At 41.9% G+C, this 22,577-nt stretch overlaps 1 protein-coding gene across 5 annotated transcripts in view; it reads right to left on the bottom strand.

Annotated features, from left to right (window-relative positions):
• ENOX1 (ecto-NOX disulfide-thiol exchanger 1) overlaps positions 1–22,329 on the bottom strand; it is a 379,677-nt gene extending 357,348 nt beyond the window's left edge. For 2 of the 5 annotated variants that reach the window (XM_075087456.1, XM_075087509.1), the window contains exon 1: positions 22,208–22,329. The gene's annotated coding sequence lies outside the window, so the exon portion shown is untranslated. Of the gene's footprint in view, positions 1–21,913; positions 21,935–22,207 lie in introns of those variants that run through there. The other 3 variants (XM_075087466.1, XM_075087483.1, XM_075087475.1) reach the window with 3 other exon arrangements.
• Positions 22,330–22,577: the final 248 nt, after the last annotated feature.

The following is a 22,577-nucleotide window of genomic DNA, read 5'->3' as shown; positions in this document are numbered from 1 at the left end:
CCTTCAGCAGGCAGTGTTTACTCTTTATCTGGTCCATGTGGCACACGGTTTTGGGATAGCCCTCCTGTCCTTTAGCTCTTCAAAGAAATGTGATCTGGACACGCAAAGATACTAAAGATCCCATGCTGTCTAAATCATAGCCTTTCCCAGAGCTATGTTCTTATAGGCACTCAGGATTTATAGTTCAGAGCTAACACAATCAGTTTTACCTTACCTAGACTTGTTTCTCTGCTTCCCTTTTCTGAAGTATGTTTACAATGAAACCAGAAACCTAACAGGAATATAGTATCATTTTTCCCCATATATGACTTCTCTGCTGAACCACATCATGTTGCCCTATCACCTACATAGGGCGTTTCCTTCCTCCTAGGCTGGACAGTCAAGCAAAGCAAACTTCTTTCCAGCAGAAGTCAGCCTAGCCTCCTAAAGCTCAGCAAGTTCCCCAGGGTCTTATTTATAAATGTTCTTTGTTCTGCTGCTGGAAAAATACTGAATGTTCCCACTGCTTTCCCTGAAGAGTAATTTGGCTGAAGCCTCTTTTCCTAAGACTCCAGCACCAGTTGTTCCCACTTCACTGGGCACCGCTGAGGCTAATGGTCATCTATCACTCCTGCTCCCAGCTCCAACAGCATCGCCTGAGGCATCCCATGATAAAGCAGCTGAACCAGAATTCATAAACTGGATGCTGAGATTCCATAAATACAACTGTTTCCAAACCAACTCTCGCTCCTTGCTCAAGTTTTTGAAAAAAATCAAGCAAGCCTATGGGTGAATCCAGAAATCAGCAACTCCAAAATGGAAAAAAAAGGCTTGTGTTCATGGCATGTAATTATATCAACAGGAAAGTGAGCTATCATCAAAAACACTCCCTTTCTTGTAACAGGAGATTCATTCTTGGGTTTCTTCAGTCTAGACAAAGGTGTATTGAACACTTAATGGCCAAATAAAAGCAGAACAGCGGGAGTGATCTACTAATTAGATCACCAGATTTCTGCACGGAGGAAGATTCCATCTAACTCAGCATTCGGTAGTTTTGTTCTAACCTTGAAATCAAACACAACCAGGGCCTGTCTTTCCTTCAGTTCCTTTTAAATCCTCCCAAATTAAGAGACCCAATTCCATTTTCAAATTTCCTGCATACAGTCCCAATGGAATTATACAGAAGTATGATGACATATAAAATTAAGCCAAACATGCTGTTCTTCACGAGGGATTTTTTTTTTTTACCTCTTACTCTAAACTGGCCTCAAATTCCCATCAGATGCCACAATAAGATCTACATTTCTTTCTGGAAAGAAATTTCCCTGCATTGAGGCACAATAATCTTCTGTGATATGCATATGACATACAAGTTTGTGCAGCCAAACAAATGAGATTGGAAATCAAACCTTAGTCAGAATGGTACTCTTATCGCAATATAGCAGCAGTCTGAAAAAAACTATACATTTTTTTCCTCTCCTTGGATGTATTTTTCTAAGAGCTCGTAAAAACAATCACCAACATTTTTGATGTAAAGAACTTTGAAAATTCAGTCAGAACACCTAAAAACTGATAAAAAAAAATTAAACAGAAAAGTGCTGCACACTAAGGAGAATACTTGGACTGCAAAGTTCTTACGAATGCTATATCAGGTTTCCTCAGCTTTCATCAAGTGAAAGGTCCTCTTGTCCCTCACCTGGACTAGGGGAACAGAAGGATGGAAATGGAAGGTTTGGGGCAGGAATTAAAGATCTGAACTTGGGAAAAGCATAATGAAAAAAGGGGTTTCCCTCTTCTTTCCTTCCTTCACTTACAAAATACTAAAAATTGCTTTTGGGCAAACAGTTATTTTCTACCATGCACTTTTTGTTGTCACTTTTAAAATCCCAAGACACAAATCTAGGGAAAATGAATACTCAAGATATATTTGAACAAATCCTCACCAAAACGATAAACAACAATTATCAACAACCTTTTCAGAGAGAAGGATCGTAACAGACATCCACTGGGATAATTCTCCCATTCATATCATTTAAGAGAATGACACCACATACAGCACATAGAAATGAAGTTTCACTATACATCTCTCTTCTGTCACTGTAATGACAACCCAGAGGAATGTGTTGATCCGGGAAATGTTCTTATCCCGATCTCGTTATTTCTGCAATGGAAGCTCAAACACAGAAAAAGTAGGAACACTTTCCAACACTAACTCCAGTGCTACCATATTTGTAGCTTAAAGAAAAAGAAGCTCTGCGGCAGGAGCAGAAAAACAAAAACGTCAAACAAGTTTTCATAAACTAAATAGCAAAGCTAAACAAAGACAGCTTCACTATTCCCAGACAAGCTTCTTTGCAAAGAAAAATGCTCTATATTTTAGAACCTGAGACTGTATTCTGACTTACACTCAAAAATGGCAGAAGGAACTGTATCACACAAAATTAAGTACTACCCATCTTGAAGACTACAAATCTGTTCTGGTTAGATATGCAGAGTGAATCTTTTAGGACCTTTTATTTGGGAATATTTGGCGTGACCCTCAGACTGGCTGAGGGCTCCTCAAAGACCAATCTTTTCTGCAATCACACCAGACCCGTCCTCTGCTAGGAGCACAGGCTGGGCTTAAAGCAGTTTCACAATTATTCTGAATTTGCTCACCCTTTGCAAAGAGCAGTCTGATGGTTCCCCTACAGCGGAGGAGTTCTTGCTACACCTTTTCTCCTCATCCCAGCTCCTGACTTAGTAGTTCTTGTCCCACAGAACAGACAAAGCACATCTAAAGCTCCCTACGATGGAAATTCTCAACCGGTCAGTTAACCTACTTCAGGCCCTTTTACACTGGCCTTGGGTCAGGCTCTTGCCCAGGCAGGTTGCATACACCATGTATTATTTTGTGTATGAAAATGTTTGTTAGAGGCCCCAATACACGATTACAGTTAGAGTTTAAAAAAAAAACAACTTATGGAACTATTTCAAATACATTAGAAGGCTTTATGGCATCCACTGGACAAAAAACAGATACAGTTGCAAAGTCATTGGTTTGCTGGAAAATTACAGACCAAACTGAAATTGAAATCATTGCCTGAAGAATGGAGGAAAGCGCGTACGCACCCATACAAACCCTGCCTTTTCTTCTTCCACCTGAGCCCCCGTTGCTGCTAAGTGCCTAACAAGCTTTCGTAGGGGTAGTCCCTAACAAAGTCTCTCAGAATTGGTAAGGCAGTACACATGCCTTTGCACAGAAAGGCCAGAGACCAAGCAATAAGCTTTTATAATTTCTCTTTTCAGTTACAAATGGAGGCAGATATGATGACAAATACATGTTTCAGAAAGCTGATTGTGTTGTTATAGCAGAATACTATGGGATACCAAACATCTCCCTTTCTACTCCAGATTGCATAGAAATACCAATACTCGGGATTTCCCACGTAAATGGCCTGTCACTTACAAAAGTCTGATTTTTTTTACTCTTTGTGTGGTTTTGTATTTCTTTTTTCCCTACTGATCTTAACCGTTTCCTCCCGGTGTTCGCTCTATGGGATCCATTCGGGTTTTTTCACTTTGGGGATATAGTACAAAGATCATCTCTCTGAACAATCCCTGGCAGGGGACTGAAGCAAAAGAGCGTAAAGTTTGTGCCACGGGAAAGTGGAAATAGGCCTTTAAGATGGATTGGGCACATGGCTGGCAGTCAAATGACGTACGGCAAAAGCCATGCCACTGCACTGGTTCGTTTTTGACTCCTTGCTTATGCACTTACATAGCAGCAACCACTCCCACCACAAACCATGAAATAAGGACATATTACAATAATTTCCAACTGGAGGAAGCAAGATACAAGCTCTCACTGAGACAAGTCAAGCTTGTTTTCATGTTTGTTTCCCCACCCCCCACCCAAGGAACACACTGAAAAGCCTTTCTCGTCACGGTAAATAACGGCAAGGCTTTCACTAGCTGGCAATTCTCACCGAGTACATGCAGCGATGGTGGATTCATTGCACACCTTGATGTGGGCATCCCCATTTGGGGTGTACCTGCGTGAAAGCTACAGACCCTGCACACTTCAAGAATCTGTCTCCACAGACCAAACAAAAACTTACATACGTGCTTTAAAATCTGAGCTGTCATTATTAGCAGCAAATGTGTTAGGTGCAGTAGTGTTTTGAAAACTCTTTTTATACAGTGAAATGATGATAGTTGAGAGGTTTATATCCATCTTAGAGATTTTCCAAGTCATATTCTATTACCTCCCGATATGCAAAAAAAATCCCCCGCTGCCTCCCCACAAAAGATTCATTTATAAATTTCCAGAAATACATAGGAGATACACGTGAATCAAGGTAGAAAGAAAGCTTCCAAGCCAAAACTACAGATAATTTCTACTACTGTGCAAACCAAAGCAAGACATTGCTTGCATAAATCTTCCTCCTATGTTCATCACTTTGTTTCAGTTACATGCATCCTGCTCTTAACATTATTGGGATTTACAATTAATGATTCACTGAGATTTATAGGGTCAATTACACCTCTCAGCATTACCACTTCGGAAGCCTCTACAGCCTTAAACAGACATTAGAAGGTCACTCTGAAAACTCTCATTAAGTCCAACGGACTTCAAATGAGGCCCTTTGCCTGAAAGAAAAAAAAAAAAGAAAACAAAAAAGAGAGAGAACTCTAAATAGGAGATGCTTTAAAAGAAATCCCACCTTTATCAGTATTTCTGTAAAACTCACTGTGCATTTTTCTTGTAGCATTTGCTAGTTGAGTCCATTTGGGTTTTTTCCACCTCCTCCAAAAACGTGGAATAAATACAACTGCATCTAGAACCGGTCGTTATGCAGTAGGAAATGACAGAATAGTTTATGTGTATTAACGCAAGCGTGACAGATATGACTACTGAGTGATGTCTAGAGGGATTGCTCAGTGTTTGTGGAACAGTGAGGAATTCACTTGGCAACGTCCCTAGAAAGTGAGAAGTCCCTAAATTAATATTGCCCAGTTGCAGTGACTGAGGCGACTGAAATCATCTTTGCTCGCAGACAGCATTGCGCACAGATTGCTCAGCACAGACAATTCCATATGTTCCTGTGTTTCCTTTCCCCCTTTTCACAGGCATGGCTTTCTTTGAGCAACCCAAAGTGCTGAGAGTGATGCAAGTCATCGAACAGTAACCACATATGTTGCACAACAGAAGAAAGTTTTGAAATTAAGGAAAAGCATAGCATTTTCTGGTAAGAAACAGACTGATAGACAGATATGATCGAAGAAATTCAGAACTGGTTTCTTCACTTAAGGATTTTTAATGAAGGGGAAAAAACATCCATGTAGATAGCTGGTCGAACTTCTGGCTGGCATGAATTAAGCCATTCAAGCACACACAATTTATAATAGACACACCAACGAGCACCTTTAACTACAGCACCACTGCCAAATGCCACCATAATTAGGCTAGAAATGCTTTGAGTCATGAATAAGATGTGCTCAGCCTTATTTGCTATATAGGATCATGCCATCCACGCACAGGCAGCAACATTTATTGAGAAATTCACTGAAAGATAGCAACTGATTTAAAAGGGGTTCATGTAAGTTTAGTTAAGGAGCAACTTCAGAGATTATTTTCAATTACTGAGATAAAATCATGGCTTCTCTCAGGAGGAAAAAAGGAAAGTTTTTTTTCCCCATACACTACACACAGCATATGAAAGCTTTAAGAATAGTCCGATTTCACAAACAATATCAGTCTGCTACTAATATTCCTTAACTCTGCTCTTCCCTCCCTCAAGTCATTTTTCCAATTATTTTCAACATTTTCTTTGATCGATTAATAAAAAGCAGCTTTCCTGCTGCAGATAACAGGTTACAGAATTCCCTTTTACATTGAATGGGTTTATCCTACTCTCAAGAATACTAACAGATGGCTTTATTTTCTTTCACCAAATCTGCAGGGCTCTGGCTGAGCATCAACTTTTCCTGCACAGAACTCCTCATTGATTTCAGGGAGCATGAGGATGACAGCAGGATATAAGCACTAAGTTCCAGACCTTCTAAACTTGCATGAGGATCTGCACTTAATAAACCAGTAAGCCTCTATTAACTTGCTTTATAAAAACAGCTTTACCAGCTCATCTTGAAAGGTTGCAGATGTGGGAAAATAGCCCCATCTTTAACTCCTCCAAATTCACTATCAGGTCAGCGTCCCTATTTATTAAGTCACACATACCATCCTCATCTAATGCAGGGGGGATACAACTACACCATCTACTTTAGACATGTAACTTTGCTGTGACTTAACCTTGTAATTGTAGGGTTCCTGTGCACTTAGCAGAGATATTCAGACACCTGGAGCAGGCACTTCAGAGCCCAAGGGGCTGCACTTCATATACCGTGTAAGCTCTGAATTCGGGCACTTATGTTACATGCCCAGAGCGAGTCTCTGCAGCCCCTCCACACGTTAGAGCACAGCACTGTGCTTCATGCACACTGTGCATCTGAACCTGAGACCCTTTGCTATTTCGGTCTTGCCATGCCGCTTCACTACGTGCATCTCCATGAGTAAGAAGAAGAAATCTACATATGCAATATGCCTCTCTGGCAACAGAAAACCTCAGGACTTAAAGGTCAGGATGTACGCAGAAATAAAAAAAGAAATGAGATTTACTTTCTTCAGCACAGAAACCTGGAGACATGTCGTGAACATATATTAGCCCTCTTAAGACAAGTACTCAAGATACTGATGCAGTTGACAGCACAGTCTTGTCACACTCCCATCAGACCACCACTGGACTCACACATGGCAGACCTGCAGCTCCAGAGCAGTTTAGCCCTTCTAATGCATGTCATCCATCTTACAAGGTATATTTTATTAGTTTAAGAAAAAAAAAATCCATACTCCAAACAGTAGAGTCACTGACAAGCCACAGATCTTTTGGAGGTAAAACAGGAAAGCATATAAGGCCTCACTAGGCTGGGGAAAAAAGCCCTCCTTTGTAGTGAAAGTACTGCCATCCGTATGCCTTTAAAGATAAAAACAAAGGTTTTCTAGTCTTTCTAGTCATAAGCCATCACAAAATTATTGGCTGATCACCTGCTGTCTTGCATGCACATCAAGCTGTTTTTCCAGCAAGATTTGTTCACTTACATTGCTCAAATGAATGTCTCTTAAAATAAAAAAAAAATTAAAAATTAGCCCATTGAAAATAACTCCTTAATCTGCCATCCTTTCAACAGAACTGAAGTGCTCTTCACACACATAGTACACAAGCATCTTGAATTAGCAGGGAACTATTTTTAAATACATAAAGGATAAGATACGAAATTAGTTTCATGGGGAATGAGAACCTTAGAGATTATTTACTTTCCCTTAATTACTTTGACTTACTACTCATTTAGCTTTCCAATAGTACTACCTATTTCACACTCAAATTTTGACACTGAAGACATGTGAGTGTGTTTTTTTAACGTTTAAGATTATGGGCCTTAATGATACATAACCACATTTCTCAAATTTACTTACCCACAAAAAAAGCTAAATAAAAATACCGTATGGTACAAATATTCCTTTCTTTGGAACAACTGCCTCAAAGTAAAGATCCGTCACATAAAAGCAAGCACCTTTCTCTGAGCAAAAATATGAAAATTCTGACAACTGTACAAAATTATTACACTAGGCACAAGTAGCCTCTTACACTACTGACCTTATATAATGTAAGGAGCAAAACAAAGAATATTATTTAAAAATTACTTCTGAGACCAAGGAACTCAGGTGGCAGGACAGCCTACCTGAGCCCTGAGCCTGAGAGAGAAGGCTGAGTTTCTAAGCCTCCAAACAAGAAGAAATGAACTGTGGCCATACAGCACTGCCAGGCTACATCCATGCCCATCTTTACTTCATACGACACAGGCACACCTCTGTCATTAACACAGGATACAAAAAAAAAGAAAAGCTAGAGTAGATGAAGTGGTATTCCAGAAAGAGAGCACTTGTGGCAAATTTCAAATATAAAATTAAAGAAAAATAGTAATGAAAAATAAGATCCACAGTCTCATCCCTGTAGAAGTAAATTAATTAGGATCTTTATGACAGAGCCTTATAATATAAGAAGTGGGAAAAGTAAACAGAAATGAGGAAGGGAGTAAAGAAAAGGAAAGTGATAGAGGACAGTACACTATACAGAAAATAGCAAGTCTGAAATATCAAGGAAAAGGAGGCCACAGTAATAAGACATGGGACAGATGGACACAAAAAGAAGGAGAAAGGAGGGTTATAAAAATGAAAGGAGAGAAGGCAAGACAAAAAGGGGTAGAAAGACAATCAGAAAGGACGGTTTAAATTTTTTTTTTTTAAATAAAAAAAAAATCCCACCCAAAACCAAACAAAAAACCTTACAGATAACCACAGCTCTACACCACTCCCCAAAAATTACTCTAGAAACCAGATCTGGAGGGAAAGTATGGGAAATTCGTTTAATTCAATGCTGAGAGCTCAGGGTTCAGCCCTGTCTCTGTCAAGCAGTGGGACTTTTTGCCAGAACTTCTCAGCTCCAATGGGATTAAGGCTGAGCTGAAGCAATGCCTGAATGATTTTCTGCACTTAAACACCTGAGACGCTGCATACCATAGCATCAGCTCTGGATTTTTTAGAATAACTAGTCTTTAAGTGGGAGAATTAAGAGGTAGAAAACCCATCACAGTACTGCTGCACGTAGCAGCACATACTACTGCCACCATGTACCTAAATTATGAGTTCTCTCATTAAGCAGAATTATCAAACCATTTATTATGTTATAAAGTACTAACAATTCTATCAGCTGTCAATGACTAATTTATCAGAAAAAAAAAAATGGGCTGTTAAAGCAATTAGCAAAGGAATCATTACGAAATAAAGTGGATTTTCTGAAGACTTTCCAGCGAGAGATGGTAAGTCCACTTTCCACCCATGAATATTGCACCGTTCCAACAAAACACCTGTTGCAGTTGAGAGAAAGGAGGAGAGACCCTGAAAAGACTTTCTCAAATCGCTTATGAGAATATAATGAATATTATCAATAGACAATGCAAATTCTCTTGAGGACTGAGTATTGCTGGGTTTTGGATCCCTTCTTCCAGGCTGTTAAGGTTGCTAGGGAATTTCACAGTTAATGGTGTATTTCCATATGAATGTTTGAGGAAGGGGGAAGGGTTTGCAAAACTGAATCTTAAGCATGGAGTTTTCTTTGTGTCTCAGAGAGAAAAATCTGATGTTCTCGTAAAACTGAAATAAGACACTTTCAAACTTAACTATACATTAGCAAATATTTTCAGAAGAAAAATTTACACAGAAATGTCTGAAGAGGCACTGCGAGGAAGAACTTGCTTCTCTCACCATGGCCAGTAGCAATGCACCAGACTTGCCATTATGCAAACTCCAAGGGCAACAAGTGGTCTATGAACCACAGCAGCTTTGTTTTGCCTTAACAGATAAAAGCAGCAGTTTATTTTGTTTTAAACAGAATGTATGTCCATTTTTCATAGACCGTTTAGAAAGCACATTGCTGTGGGCTTCCCAATGACAAATACATTGAGGCACCAGCAAGCGACAACACACGTTGTACTCCTCGACATGGATGAAAGAATTCAATTCAACTTTTCTTTTTTCTGTCTAGAAAGAGGAATGCCCAAGAAAAATATTTTAGCCCCACTTCCCGAGGACAAAGCTTAAATGATGCTCTGTCTGCATCTTCATGTGCTTCTCCTCCCTTCTCTTCACTAACTTTGGGTGACATTGGTCAAGAGCGACCAAAACTGACAGAGGGTAGAGTCCCTTCATTTTCATGAAAATAAGTGACTGAATAAAGGAGAAAAATAATAAGCATCCTGTGGTTTGAATGGTAGGTACTCAACCTTGCATCAGAAAATCCACAGGGCGATCACCACTTAAGGAGAACCTGCAGAAGACACGGTGATGTTGGCTCCACACTCACACCACCACCATTTATCTGGTTTTCTCCCCATCCTTCAGTATTCAAAACATCCTAACTCAGGCAACTCTTATTTACTGCGAGTGTACAGTAAATACAGACATGCTTTCATTGGCAACTGCTGTGACAGTTGCCAGATAATACCACAGCATTATCTTAATAAACTGTCTCTCAGCCCCAGGGTCTTTGTTCTCATGTAAGTGACCTACAGTTGGTCACCCTGGATCTTATACAAAGCATGATGAGCACAGAGGTTATATGAGTTAATTGCAGAGTGACTGCAAAAATAGTGTGCTTGCTTTCTTTCAGCAGTGTGGTCTTTCTCCACTGAAAACAACTGGAGTTACACTGTAATTCAAGTTAATGATAAAACTGTGTATCTGGATAACTCTATCATTAGTTAACGCTACCACCACACGAGCTTGTCTGTATGGTATTTGACAACGAAATTCAAGTTAAACAGCCTCCTCCAGAATGAAGACAATATTGGATTAATTAGGTAACTCGCTACACATTTAGAAAATGAAGATGAATATCCCTTTTACAACCATATTAAAATCCTACGAAATAAGAACCAGATTGTAATCTGTTATTGTAGTGTAAGTCATGAATACTCAAAATGTAAATCACTGAAGATCAGAATCTGGCCCCATACATCTTAAAAGAACATTTGACTCATTACTCATGTAAAAAGGACGCAATCTCCATCAACACATAATGCACAGGAACCAATTTGTCTCCTAGGAGAGTTAAAAATTCTGTGCCAAGAGAACTCGTATTCTGCTATTCCTAACATTTAGTGTTATTTTTATTGGTCTACATGCTACTTTTGCTACTAGCTATGGAGAGAATGTCTGGAGAAAAGCAGAAACTAGGGTCCATTATTCAGTCTTTTCCACACACACTTCCCAGAACTCAGGCAACTTTCTTCCTCTGCCCAAAGACAGCCACTGGAAACACTGTAGGAAGCCCATAACGCTTTTACTAGCCAAAACAGAAACCACAGGCTACCGAATTCATTTTGTAACATGATTATTCCTCCAACATGGCCCAAAACAGAAAGCATGCAACTCTAAAAAAAAAAAAAATACACAAAAATGTCATAGCTGAGTCACAAGTCTCTAAATAGTCCAGTCTACCATTCTTTTAGTCTATTTTCAGTTGTGCTTTAACAACTTGGGATATGTCTACATAAGCTTTTTGAAGACAGATTATTTTTCTCTCTACCTATGCTTTATGATGCTTCTGCACCAGCCAGGGCTGAACCTCAAGTTCTGTTAGCCAGGGATCATGCATGAAAAAGTGAATTTATCAAATAGTGCAACATGACAAAACATTCCACATTGAGCTGGGCAGGGAAAAGAATATTTTCAAGTCTGAACATCCACGTTCAACTGCCAGCGTCTCCTACAACTTGACTGCTACATATTCCGCTGTTCTGACACAAACAGGGATAACAGACTGATCATCTGGATTTCAGTTTAAGTTATGAAACCACGCTCCTTCTGACTGTCCCACTTCCTTTTATCCCACTCACTGTAAAGCTTGTTGAGAATCACAGACAAATAAAGCTGGAAGAAAACTCTGCAAAAGGATCAGTTCCATCCTTTAAAGACAACACAGTTATCTTACCCATGTTCTTGAAGACTTCAACTGGTAAAGGCCCCACAATGTTCACACAATCCATTGCAGGACCCCTCTGCATCCTTACCAGTAGAAAAATTTTCCTAAACTTGTTATTTCTTGCAACATACTCAGCGTATTATTCTTACTCTGCTCACTGTGGGCATTGCAGATTCATTTTCCTCGTATGTGAGACTTCTTCCCATTTTCCATCTTCGTTCAAAGCATTATTCTTGCCATTCAGTTTCTACAGCTGCTGAGACCTCCTTCAATATTTTTCTCAAATATTTGGTGTTATTTGCGAGTTAGAGGAAGAAAGCTTCCACTTGAACTGGAGCATCATCAGGCTGTAGATGGTCAAAATCCTTTCAAAACCATCATTAGTTGCCTTCCTAAGATTACCAGTTTTCTGGGGAGTATCTTGCTGTGTAAAAATTCTGTACAAAAGTCACATTCAATTTCAGTTTAAATAAACTTGCATTATTGAGGACCACAGAGTAGAGGCAAAAATAAAGATCTTCCTCAGAGGATGTCCAAGAGTAACTGAAGGAAGGGAGCATAAATACTCGTTTTTCCAGCCAACTCCTAATTACACAGATGGTTCTTTCTCACCAAGATGAACTCGGCATCAGGACAAACCTGCTTTAGAAGGTCTCGTTTCAGTTTGTTTCTGCCACTACTACGCTTGCTCCTCGGGCCCTTACAGACACCTCCTTGTCGTACAGTCATCCCATGGTATCCCTTAGAGACATGGCTGAGAGCGTTACAAAGGTCTGTGATTTTCCTTGCATGGATGCTTATAACCACTCTCTGAACCACCTTGCATTAGTAGAAGCGCTGTTTATTTCAGGTTTGGTTTTTCAGTTCTGCATTTCCCTTTTTCTTGACCCATTTAACAGCAAACTAGTGAATTTAAATGTCCTTAAAAGGGCAGTACACACAGGCTTACATCTCACCCTATATTGCTCATTTTGTGTTATGCTGACAGTGATGTTAACATGAAAGCAAGTTTTTCACCAAGTTTGAAGTCTTCATTTTCCTAGTTTTTAAAATAGGAGTGACTATTGTGCTTTGTCGTTCCTGATAACAAAGACAAAGCGATTCCTCTAGAAGGAAACGATGTTGAAGAGCCACTGAAACAACTAGAACAGTGACTGTAGTGATCATCACGGCTATATTTCAATGATGACAGGGTTGTCAAAGCATCTCATCTTCAGGATTATCAAATTCAATCTTCTGCTTTCAATTTAATATTCAGTTTCATCTGGCAGCCCATCTGACATTGAAAAACCAAAAAAAGCAGATTTTCTGCATGATTTCAAGATGACCACTAGTCTTTTCTGCCTAGCTACTTGTGCAACATTGATACTGTAGGTATAGAAGAACTGATTACAGTGGGTTGACTGACTCGCTTCACACTACTCCCTTTATTCTTGGGCAAGATGAGCCTAACAATTATTACTTTTATTCTTTCTATTTTCTTCTATTTTAGTGCTGATCAGAATCAACTTTGTTATTATCGAAAAGGTAAACCTAGGTGCGAGACTGGCAAGCTGGCCTTATACAAAGCTGCCCTGTCAGATGTGCTGCCAACTTCCAGATTTGAACAAATGAAGCCTGCTCTGACCACGCAGTTCTCCATTCTCTTCCTTCTCATCACTGTCCATGGAGAGCAGATTATATTAAGCAGCGAGCCTTCTCTTTCCTTTTCCCCAGAGACTTTATGCTGTTAAATAATCTCCCTTAATATTTTACAGGAAACCTAAAGAGAAATTCCAATTTTTAAGCCTTTCTCTTTTACTTAAAAAAATGTTAATAGTTTCCTTCCCAGGCTGAAATTACAGCCGCCTTCTATTTTGCAAAGAAAACAATATAAACTACACATTACGTATGTTCTGCAAAATGATACAGAAGTTAAACAAACGCATCATGAAAAATAAAACTGCAAAACCCTACTAATGACATATGCACCGCACCTGGTTTCACATGTTCTCCTGTAATAGTATTAACCTTACAGAACTGGCAAGAAACTGGATAGCTAAGTAGATTGGCAACAGTACACCAAGGCTTTCACCTAGAATGTATCAGCTCAAGTTCAGCCCAGCTCCCTCTAGGAACTGAAAATGCGTGCTCTCTCACAGGCTGTCAATGAAATAAAATGGTAATGGCTATGTGGTTCATACAAAATAGGAGATTACATTGCAGAAAAAGAGTCATCAGCATAAACAGTATTTCCTCTTAACTGTTAAGATATTAATAACCTTGAACCACAAAACTGGCCGAGGGTGCCTTCATTTACTAAAATGAAATTAACCTAAGAGATGCTCATTTTAGGCCAGCTAATGGAAATGCAACATAAAGATTCTAAATCAAGTGTACTTTCCAGGACCTTTAAGTCTTCAGCTTTCACACATGTAACAGCCTGCCACCAACACCTCGTTTATGCTCTGCGTGAAAAGGGTGGAAGCCAGATGTACATGTGCAGAGGAGGCATGAGGATGCATGAAGAGACCACCCATTTATAGCTAGTAAACCTGCACCGAGTGTTTGTTCACATCCAGGTGCCTGTCGTCCTTATCTGCCAGCACAGAACCACAAACACACACTTTTTTGATCCATCTATAACCATACCATGCCAGGCTGTGATCTCAGCAGATTTCACTATTAATCAAGGGTAACACCTCTAAGGAGAGCTCTCAGCAAACTAAGTGGACCACTTCTTCAGTAAATGCAAATCTTTCTTCTGAGTCAGTGGTGAAGTAATGCCAACATCCATCATAAATCATCATATGAGATTAATCTGTGGATCTTTGCCACCAAAACACAGGCCTGTACCTCTGCAGAATGAGAGGGAACTGCTTCACTTGGTAGAAAATAGCAAGTTCTTGTTCTATATGCAGAGGAGCCACTGAATTAGGATATAACACAATTTCACAGAATGTCAGACCAGCAAAATATTAGGAAGCAATCTGCTACTTTCAGATGAAACAAACTTATTTGTCATCGCTGAAATACTTCTTATAAGGGCATGAGTACCAGTGCCTGCTCTAAGAGCGTGCTCTCATTCTGGTTATTGCATTCCACCTCCCTAAATGCATCCCATGCCTTTATCAGTTACTTCTATTTTATTTCTTCTTTGCTTCCCTGTCAAAATGCTTCCTAACAGGTATGGGTAAGTCTAAACGGAGTTGTAAAATATACTGTTAAACCCTCACTGTATTCTATCCCAGGCAGAGCTGTTATGTCCTGAAGCATTTTTATGCTGTGTGTAGGGCACAGAGCCCTTTAAAATCTACATAAAGCCAACCTGTCGTACCAAAACAGTTGTATGTTATCCACTCTGGCCATGGAGGAACTGTTCCTCGTCATGTATTGATGAGACCTAGTATACCAAACCCCACATCCTAAATGCTAGCACTATGTTAAAAGTACCTGTATAAAAATGCTTTAAAGCCTCATTTAACTGACCTCTAAAAATAAAGATCTATTAACAGAAACAGATTGTAATTAAGATTGTTGTCGACCTAGCTTCTCCCTGCAAAGAAGACCCAATAATAATCTTAAATTTACACAGTATCTTTCAGTCTAAAGGGTTCCAACCAGCAAGTCTGATCTTAGACATACTTAGACAGAAAAGCATTATTAACGTACACAAGTAATCTTAAGTAAGCCCATTTACCCAGTTTTATCACCAGCAACTACCAAGCTAGATCCATGCAATTATATGGATCCTTTTTATCTACCTTATCCATCCATCAACAAATTGTCCACCATCAAAAAAACAGTCCCTCTAACATCAGCAATGCATTGGCAACAACTTCAGTCTTAATCCTTATGTTCTACCTAAAAAAAACCCCTTCCTCCAGCTTCATTCAACCTCTTTTCAGACCTCCATCACCAACACTACCAACCAGTCCCCAGAGACAAACACCAGCAAGGGCTGAAACCGGTTTACCTGTCAGAGGATTTGTTTTTAAGCAGTCAGCTTAAAAGTCAGCTGGGGCGTATTGGCAATGTACTGGTTTTTAATAGCCAGACCAACTTTTTCCATTTCATTCTGCACACAGAAGACCTAAACCTGGTTTCCACAACTTCAAAACACCACTTTCTTGCACCATCAACTACTTAAACCAAAGATCAGTCTCACCAAGCAGTTAAAACCCAGATCAGCTTTCCCTTGTGTGTGGTAATCCTGCAAGATCACTGTTTAAATCATTATCACGCAAGGAAGGTGATTCTGAATCACTTGTTTTCACTTTATGGTTACCAAAATAGGCCTTGTTTAAACAGTTGGCTGTCAGGTATCCACAAAGCATGGCAGAGGGAAATCCACCTCCTGCTCTGCAATTGGCATGGCTGTTGGAAAACATTCCCTGATGATATCAGTCGGCACAATGGGTTTTTTTCTGAATACTTGCTTCGAGTAAAATGAATTGCAAGAAACCAGTGTAATAACATCATTCCGGGTGAGGGTTCCTCAAGAAAACTGCCACTACACCTTGAACCTGCATCTTCCCTGGCTGAGTTGTCTCCCAGTCCGACTAGATCAGGAAGCAATGCACCTTGGGAAAGGTCATCCATATGTCTGTCTCTTCCAGAAAACACACCATGGATGGCAGTAGTCATCAGGACTTGCCCTGCACACAGACCAGTCAGATCACAGAAGACAGCTGTTACGAGCCCAGGGCATCTGAAGGGGGGACAGGAAGGAAGCAGTAGGACCTACTATCCATCATTGCTACCTGAGGGCAATAAGCTTCCTTAGATGATCAAACAAAACGCTGCAGAAGCTGTCAACACAGAAGAAGCTGTCACCTCTGCGCCCTCTACACCACCCCGGCATGCTCATTGTTTTCAAAAGGGAAAACAAACAAATGAATAAACCAGAGCTGCTTACTGAAAAATTTACTGTAGCCTATCCTGGCACTTCCACCACCCCAGCATCGACTGACCTTGTTCTGAGTCATGCATTTAAAAAGCGTAAACTGTCTTGGCACTGGAAACTGCTCGGCCAAAGTACCAGCACCCCAATTTGAGAAAAATCAAGTCAAGGATGGTTGGCCCAGTATCTGACCTAGTTTCTCTTGTAACCTTCGGCTAAAACTAGAACGAAACATGAAAAAGGGCTGTTAGATCTTGTACTCCATCTCCTCGAAAATGCAGAATTGCGTCCTCCAGTACATTTGCTAGTGACTTGCCTACTCCTATTTTAAACGTCTGAAGAGGGGTGGGGAGGGTCTGACTACACCTGGATCAATACACGCTCCAATACATTTTTCTGTCATTAAGTTTTTGCCCCGAATTCATCTTAAACTTTTATTTTCTCAATTTCTCCATTTACTCCTAGGTATTCTCCCACATAATGTGCAAAAAAAAAAAAAAAAATCAGATTCCTTTGACTACAATGCATTTCAAATATCTACATGTAGTTAACCTATCTCCCCATATTCAGTGCCAGGCTAGAAATAGGTCTATTTTTGATATTTCCCTTCATCTAGTTCCTCCAGACCCTCAAGTATTTTGTTGCTCTTCTCTAAGCTTCGTTCAAATTGTAAATACCTTTAAATATTTTATAGACAGGAAGTTTTCAGATGTGTTCACGGCAGATCCTTATAAAAAGGGAATCCCACCTCTTTGTTCGCGGACAGGCTACCTTTTTCTTGTCAGCTCAACAACAAACCATGCTGTTCTGTAATCAAGTCACGCTGCAGACTCATGTATTAATTCCTGCTGGGTCTTAATTCTAGATCCCTTCCAGCATCGCTGTTACCCGTCAGTACATTCCCAATTTGAGACCCCCGTGAATTTGCCTTTCCCCCAAATTTGTTCCCTTCACTCTACTGTCTTGTAGGAATTCTTCTTAAATGCTGTTTACTCAAAAGCAAAGATGTTAGTTTCAAAGGTTAGAGGTTTTGCTCGAGGCCCCTATTCAACAAAGCATTTAATTACATGCCTAACTTTAACCACATGCTTAAATCCAGTTGATCTCAGCAAGCAGAGATGAGCTTAAGCATACATTAAAAAAAAAAAAAAAGTTAGGCATGCAAGTCACTGCTTTGCTGAACCAAATCCTCAGTTTCTGTAATCACTTGGATGGTTTATTTTCCATATTTGGCATGAATTGACAGCTGAATGCTTTTATGTTACAGGATTTAAAAATGAAGCTTCAAGAGAGTCCAAAACTGACATCATGCTTTTGTTCCTTTCTTAAAATAAGAATAGGAAATAAATACCTAAGTAAATATGCAACAGTACAGTAAGCATTAAGCCTATAGGATTTAAGCATGCAGTAACTCAGCATTCTCGTTACTGCAGTTCCCTCTTGGAAAAAAAAAAAGCCCTGTGAAAAATTTGAAAAAGCACGTGTATCTCAGTAAGATATGCAGCACGTTCCCCGTTAGCTCATTAGGCACTACCATCATTAATTGTCTACCAAACGCCTTCAAACGCAACAGACTTAACTCACCGTTCCACAAAAGATGGATTTTTAGTGGGGAGAAGGAGGGAAGGAGGTACTAGTCTTCAGTTTTGGTCATGGGCTGACTATTCCCATCAGTCGCCAACCCACGTGACAGCAGAATTTTACATTCAGCACCAGCAACAAATGCAGTTGGCATAACGGGAATTTCGTGGAGAGTATTTAAAATCACTTCCAAATGTCTTCCATTGTTTACACACAGAATACTTCACAATCTTTCTCTCCTCCTTGTTTTCTGTTTGCACTTTGTGTTTTCTTTGCCTTCCTTCATTCTGCTGCCTGGTAAACACAGGCAGAGGCTAAGTGGGGACTGCAATTAGGCAGCCATACCAAGCTTAATCTGCGGACTACCTAATTGTAAGATTTGGAGTTTGGGAGGAGTGCCATCTGAGAAAGAAATGGAGAAGAAAAATTGGAAAATGACTACTTCCTCTCAACCCATAAAGCCTTCCAAAATTCAATTAACATGTTCTAAACTAAACCATCCACACATGCTATGGAACTAAAATGTGTGATTTCAAATATAGACACGAAAGTAGCTGCTCATTGATATTTATCAGAATTACAACATTCTCTGACCATTTCACTTCCACCTTTTTTATTGAAGTGGCATCCGTTGTATCACTTTGGTACCTCAATACTTGAGATGAGCCAGAAAAATACCTACAGGCAATACAAATAAATTGTACATGACCGCATACCGGATCTGTTAAATAACACTGCGAACCCCAAAGTCAGTGAGAGAATGCCGTTCCCGCGCCCCGCACAAATACTGTTGTTTAATAATGCATACGCGATTAAGTTCGCCGTCTTCCCCACAGAGATTTTTTTCTTGCGATTTTATAGCTTCCCACATGGAAATAACACCTTCACTGGTGTGACCAATAGGAAAAGTACCACTGCGCTTACTTACAGTGCAACCGCTGTAAATACCGCTCGATAGCGAAGACTTGTAGGTAAAACTCTGTGAACAACTTTTTGCCGCTTTCTCCTCCAAAGTAAGGAAAGGTGGCAAAGAAGCAAAAGCATAGAAACTCCTCTGCTACATTGTAAATACAATTACTCATCCGTGCCTGCTCGCCTCCGTTCCCTAGTGCAGTTCAGCATCTCCAGCAGCCTTCTAAGCACCAACACCTGCTGGAAGGCGGAAACCTGATAGGCAGCAAGCACCGGTGCCCGTTAGATCCACAGCTTGCACTAATGGATTTTTTCAGATAGATGGCAGTGCACAAAGTGCATCCGAGATTGGTCCAGGGTCGAGATGCCATTTCAATGCTCAGACACTTTAACCAAGGGAATTACTGCATTATCAAAAGCACTTTTAGAAAGAGCGTGGCTTAGGGCCCCATCCTGCCGCGCTGTGATAGCTCTGGCTCTTCTGATGGGGTGAACTGGGTGCCAAGAGCATAAACACGGCACAGCAGCACTTAGGATTTTACTTCCCATTCCTATGAGCGGCAAAGGATTCTTCTTTTAATACATTCTACCAAACATAGTTTTAAAACACAAAGCTAAAGGATGACTAACGAGACAGAATCCAAAAAGATACTGCATACTGGATACAGGAGATGATAAATCTGATTTTCAAGGGTCTGTAGTAGCACAGATATAGAAACAGCCCGGCAATAAGAACAAGGTATTTCAAATCATCCTTATCGGCAAAAATCCTACAGCTACTACTTAATTTTGTGCCCTCTTCATTCTAACAGACATTGTTACCAAGCTAGGAGAGCCGAGTGAAATTTTAACCATTTAGCTGCACTTACGCAAGTAAATCCCTTTCTCACAAAAGGAAGATATTAACAAAGCAGCCGAAAGGACAAGGAGCGGATCTCACTGCACAATTAGCAGTGCTGTACCTACTACTCGGGGGTTTCGACAGGCGGCTATCATGATGTGGAAGCATCCACCATTGTTTTGTTTTCTGTTCGCAGTAGGGGGTTGCTAGGAAACAAAATACTATTGTCCGATTTCATGATCTATTGCCTGGTTTGCCTGGCGGTAGAGTCTTCTAAATCTATTAAGGGATTATTTTATATTCTACAGAGAGATTAAGACTAACAATAAAACACACGCACGCAGAGAGGAACAGTAAAAATGCTTCAAAATTCAGGGAAAAGGAGGGATATATTCCAGGTCGAGGAAGACAAACTATCCTGAGGAATAATGAACTTAAGCAGTCTGGTGATATTTCTACACGCACACGCTCACACGTGTATCAGCTTTCCACAACTGTACCTGTAGTTTTGCCGACTTGACAGAGACTCTTTTGCTTCTGAGGATACAAAACGTTCCCTTACTACTGGAGAGCTACTGTACGCTGCAAGTTCTGTAAATACCACATGCTGCAGAACGCCTGGTGTGGGCGAGCACACACGCCGGAGTCATTTTTGTTCTTGGAATTCAGCTGAAGGTTGTTTCAGTGCCTTCATTTCTTTATTTTATGATTTATTCATTTTTTTTTTGCATCGGACAGATAGAAGAGTCAGAGGCAATCCCCTACTCTCCTCCTCCCCCTCCGGCTGTAACATAAAAGGATGGATGGATGGATGGATGGATGGATGGATAGATAGATAGATGCATGCATCAGGAAAAGAGATCTAAAATTGAAAGCCACAATAGCAAATTTCACAAATTTTTCCAGTGGCAAGTCTTTGAAAAGAGAGGGATTAAAAGATTATTTAAACCAGACAAACGTGGGTGCCCGTCAAGGCATCCCCACAACACAACAGGGGACCTCAACAGCAAAAAACAATCGTACTGAAAAGCTGAGAGATGAAGAGAGTCCGGCACAAAGCCACAGAGAAAAAGGTTTTAAATAAAACCTGCAGAGTAGTTATTACTCTTTTATGTACATCTACAATTTCACACCATGCACAACGGGCACTATTTCAAAGTCCTTTCAACTTATTTATTAACATCTGTGCATTTTATCATTCCATTTTAAATGTGATAGAAAAAAAATAGAGTTACATGGCAAAAGACATCAAAGCTTCCGACACATTACAGCAGAACTTCCAGTGATTAAAAAATAAAGTAATAACACACAACATAGAAAATGCACAATTCATGCGAAGGATCCGAGAGCTTCTTGTCTCTCCTGCCCTGAGACAGATTTATTCAGCCTCTAACCCTCCTTTCAGAAACCAGGAGCCCTCACCAAAACCACGTTTAGAACTAAAGAACAAAAGAGTGAAATGGAAGAGAGCTTTTCCCACCCCGCACAACGGCAAGCGACTTCTAGCGATCAGATCAAAGCAGGCAGAGCCGGACACGACCCGCAGCCAGCCCCACTCCTGGCCGGTGGGACACGGCGGTCCCCGGCTGACAACCCGCTACAACAGCGTTGCCTGTTGTCCCTCACCGGTCGCACGGCCAGATCCCGCCACCCACAGCTGCGCTGCAACCTGTTTCAAAGCCCTCACTCGAGGAACGGGAAGGAAGAGGGATGGGACAGTCACCTCCCGAGCCGCCACCAAAAAAACTGTTCTGCAAACTGCAGGGGGGCTGCTGACGGGGTCCTCGCAGCCGCAGCCACCTAACTGGGGGGGGTGGGGGGGTGGGGGGGTGGGTGGGAAGGGGGGAGCGGGGTTTGCAAGCGGGAGGGACCCCGGGGTGCCCACGGAGGGGGGGGGGAGCTGCCCGCCGCGGCGGGGCTCTCCCCGGCGGGGGCAGGGCCAGCAGCCCCGTCCTCCCCGCCGCTGCAGCAGCAACTGCAATTAAAAAAAAAAAAAAAAAAAGAAAGAAAGAAGAGAATCGAAATAAATAAATAAATAGCCCGCTAGCGGGAATAGGAAAATAAAAACCCACCCTAAACAGGCGGACCCCAAACAACAACAAAAACCGGGCACCCGGGAGAGCAAACTTTCTGACTCACCGCCGGGGAGTGCCCGTGCCCGGGGGGCCGGCGGGCAGCGGCGGGGGCGGCGCACGGCCCCGCGGCGCCGGGGGAGCGCAGCCGGAGCCGGAGCCGGAGCCGGGCGAGGCGGGCGCCGCCGGCGGGGCTGCGGCGGGGCCGGGGCAGCGCGTCTGGCCCTGCTCCCGCCGCCCTGCCCTCCTTCCCTCCCTCCCTCCGTCCCCGGCTGCCCGCCCCGGCCCTCCGCAGCGCCTCCCCCGCCGGGAGCCGCCCGGGGCGGGCTGCCGCCGCCGCGGCGGGACCTCCGTTACCTACCGGCTGCCGGTGCGGGGCCGCGGAGCAGCGGGAGCCGCCGCCGCCGCCGCCCCCCTTCGGCGGCTGCCGGGTCCGGCGGCGCTGCAGCGGGCGAAGGACGCCCCGCGGCGGCGGGGAGCGCGGGGCCGGCGGCGCGGGGTGCCGGGGAGGCGGCGGCCGCCGATGCGCACAGGCAGCGCGGTGCCTCGGTCGGTCGGTCGGTCGGTCTGTCTGTGCGTGAGTGTGAGCGTGTGTCTGTGTGCGCGCCGGGGAGGGATGCTGCAAGGGACCGAGGGAAAATTCTCCCCTCCTAGCAAAGCCGCCGACAAATGGCAAGGCAGGTGTGCAGGGGAGGCAAGACTCCCGGAGGAGGAGGAGGAGGAAGGGGGAG

This window comes from Phalacrocorax aristotelis, chromosome 1, assembly GCF_949628215.1.
Source record: "Phalacrocorax aristotelis chromosome 1, bGulAri2.1, whole genome shotgun sequence".
NCBI classification, from domain to species: domain Eukaryota; kingdom Metazoa; phylum Chordata; class Aves; order Suliformes; family Phalacrocoracidae; genus Phalacrocorax; species Phalacrocorax aristotelis.
This window is presented reverse-complemented; position numbering and strand designations above follow the sequence as displayed.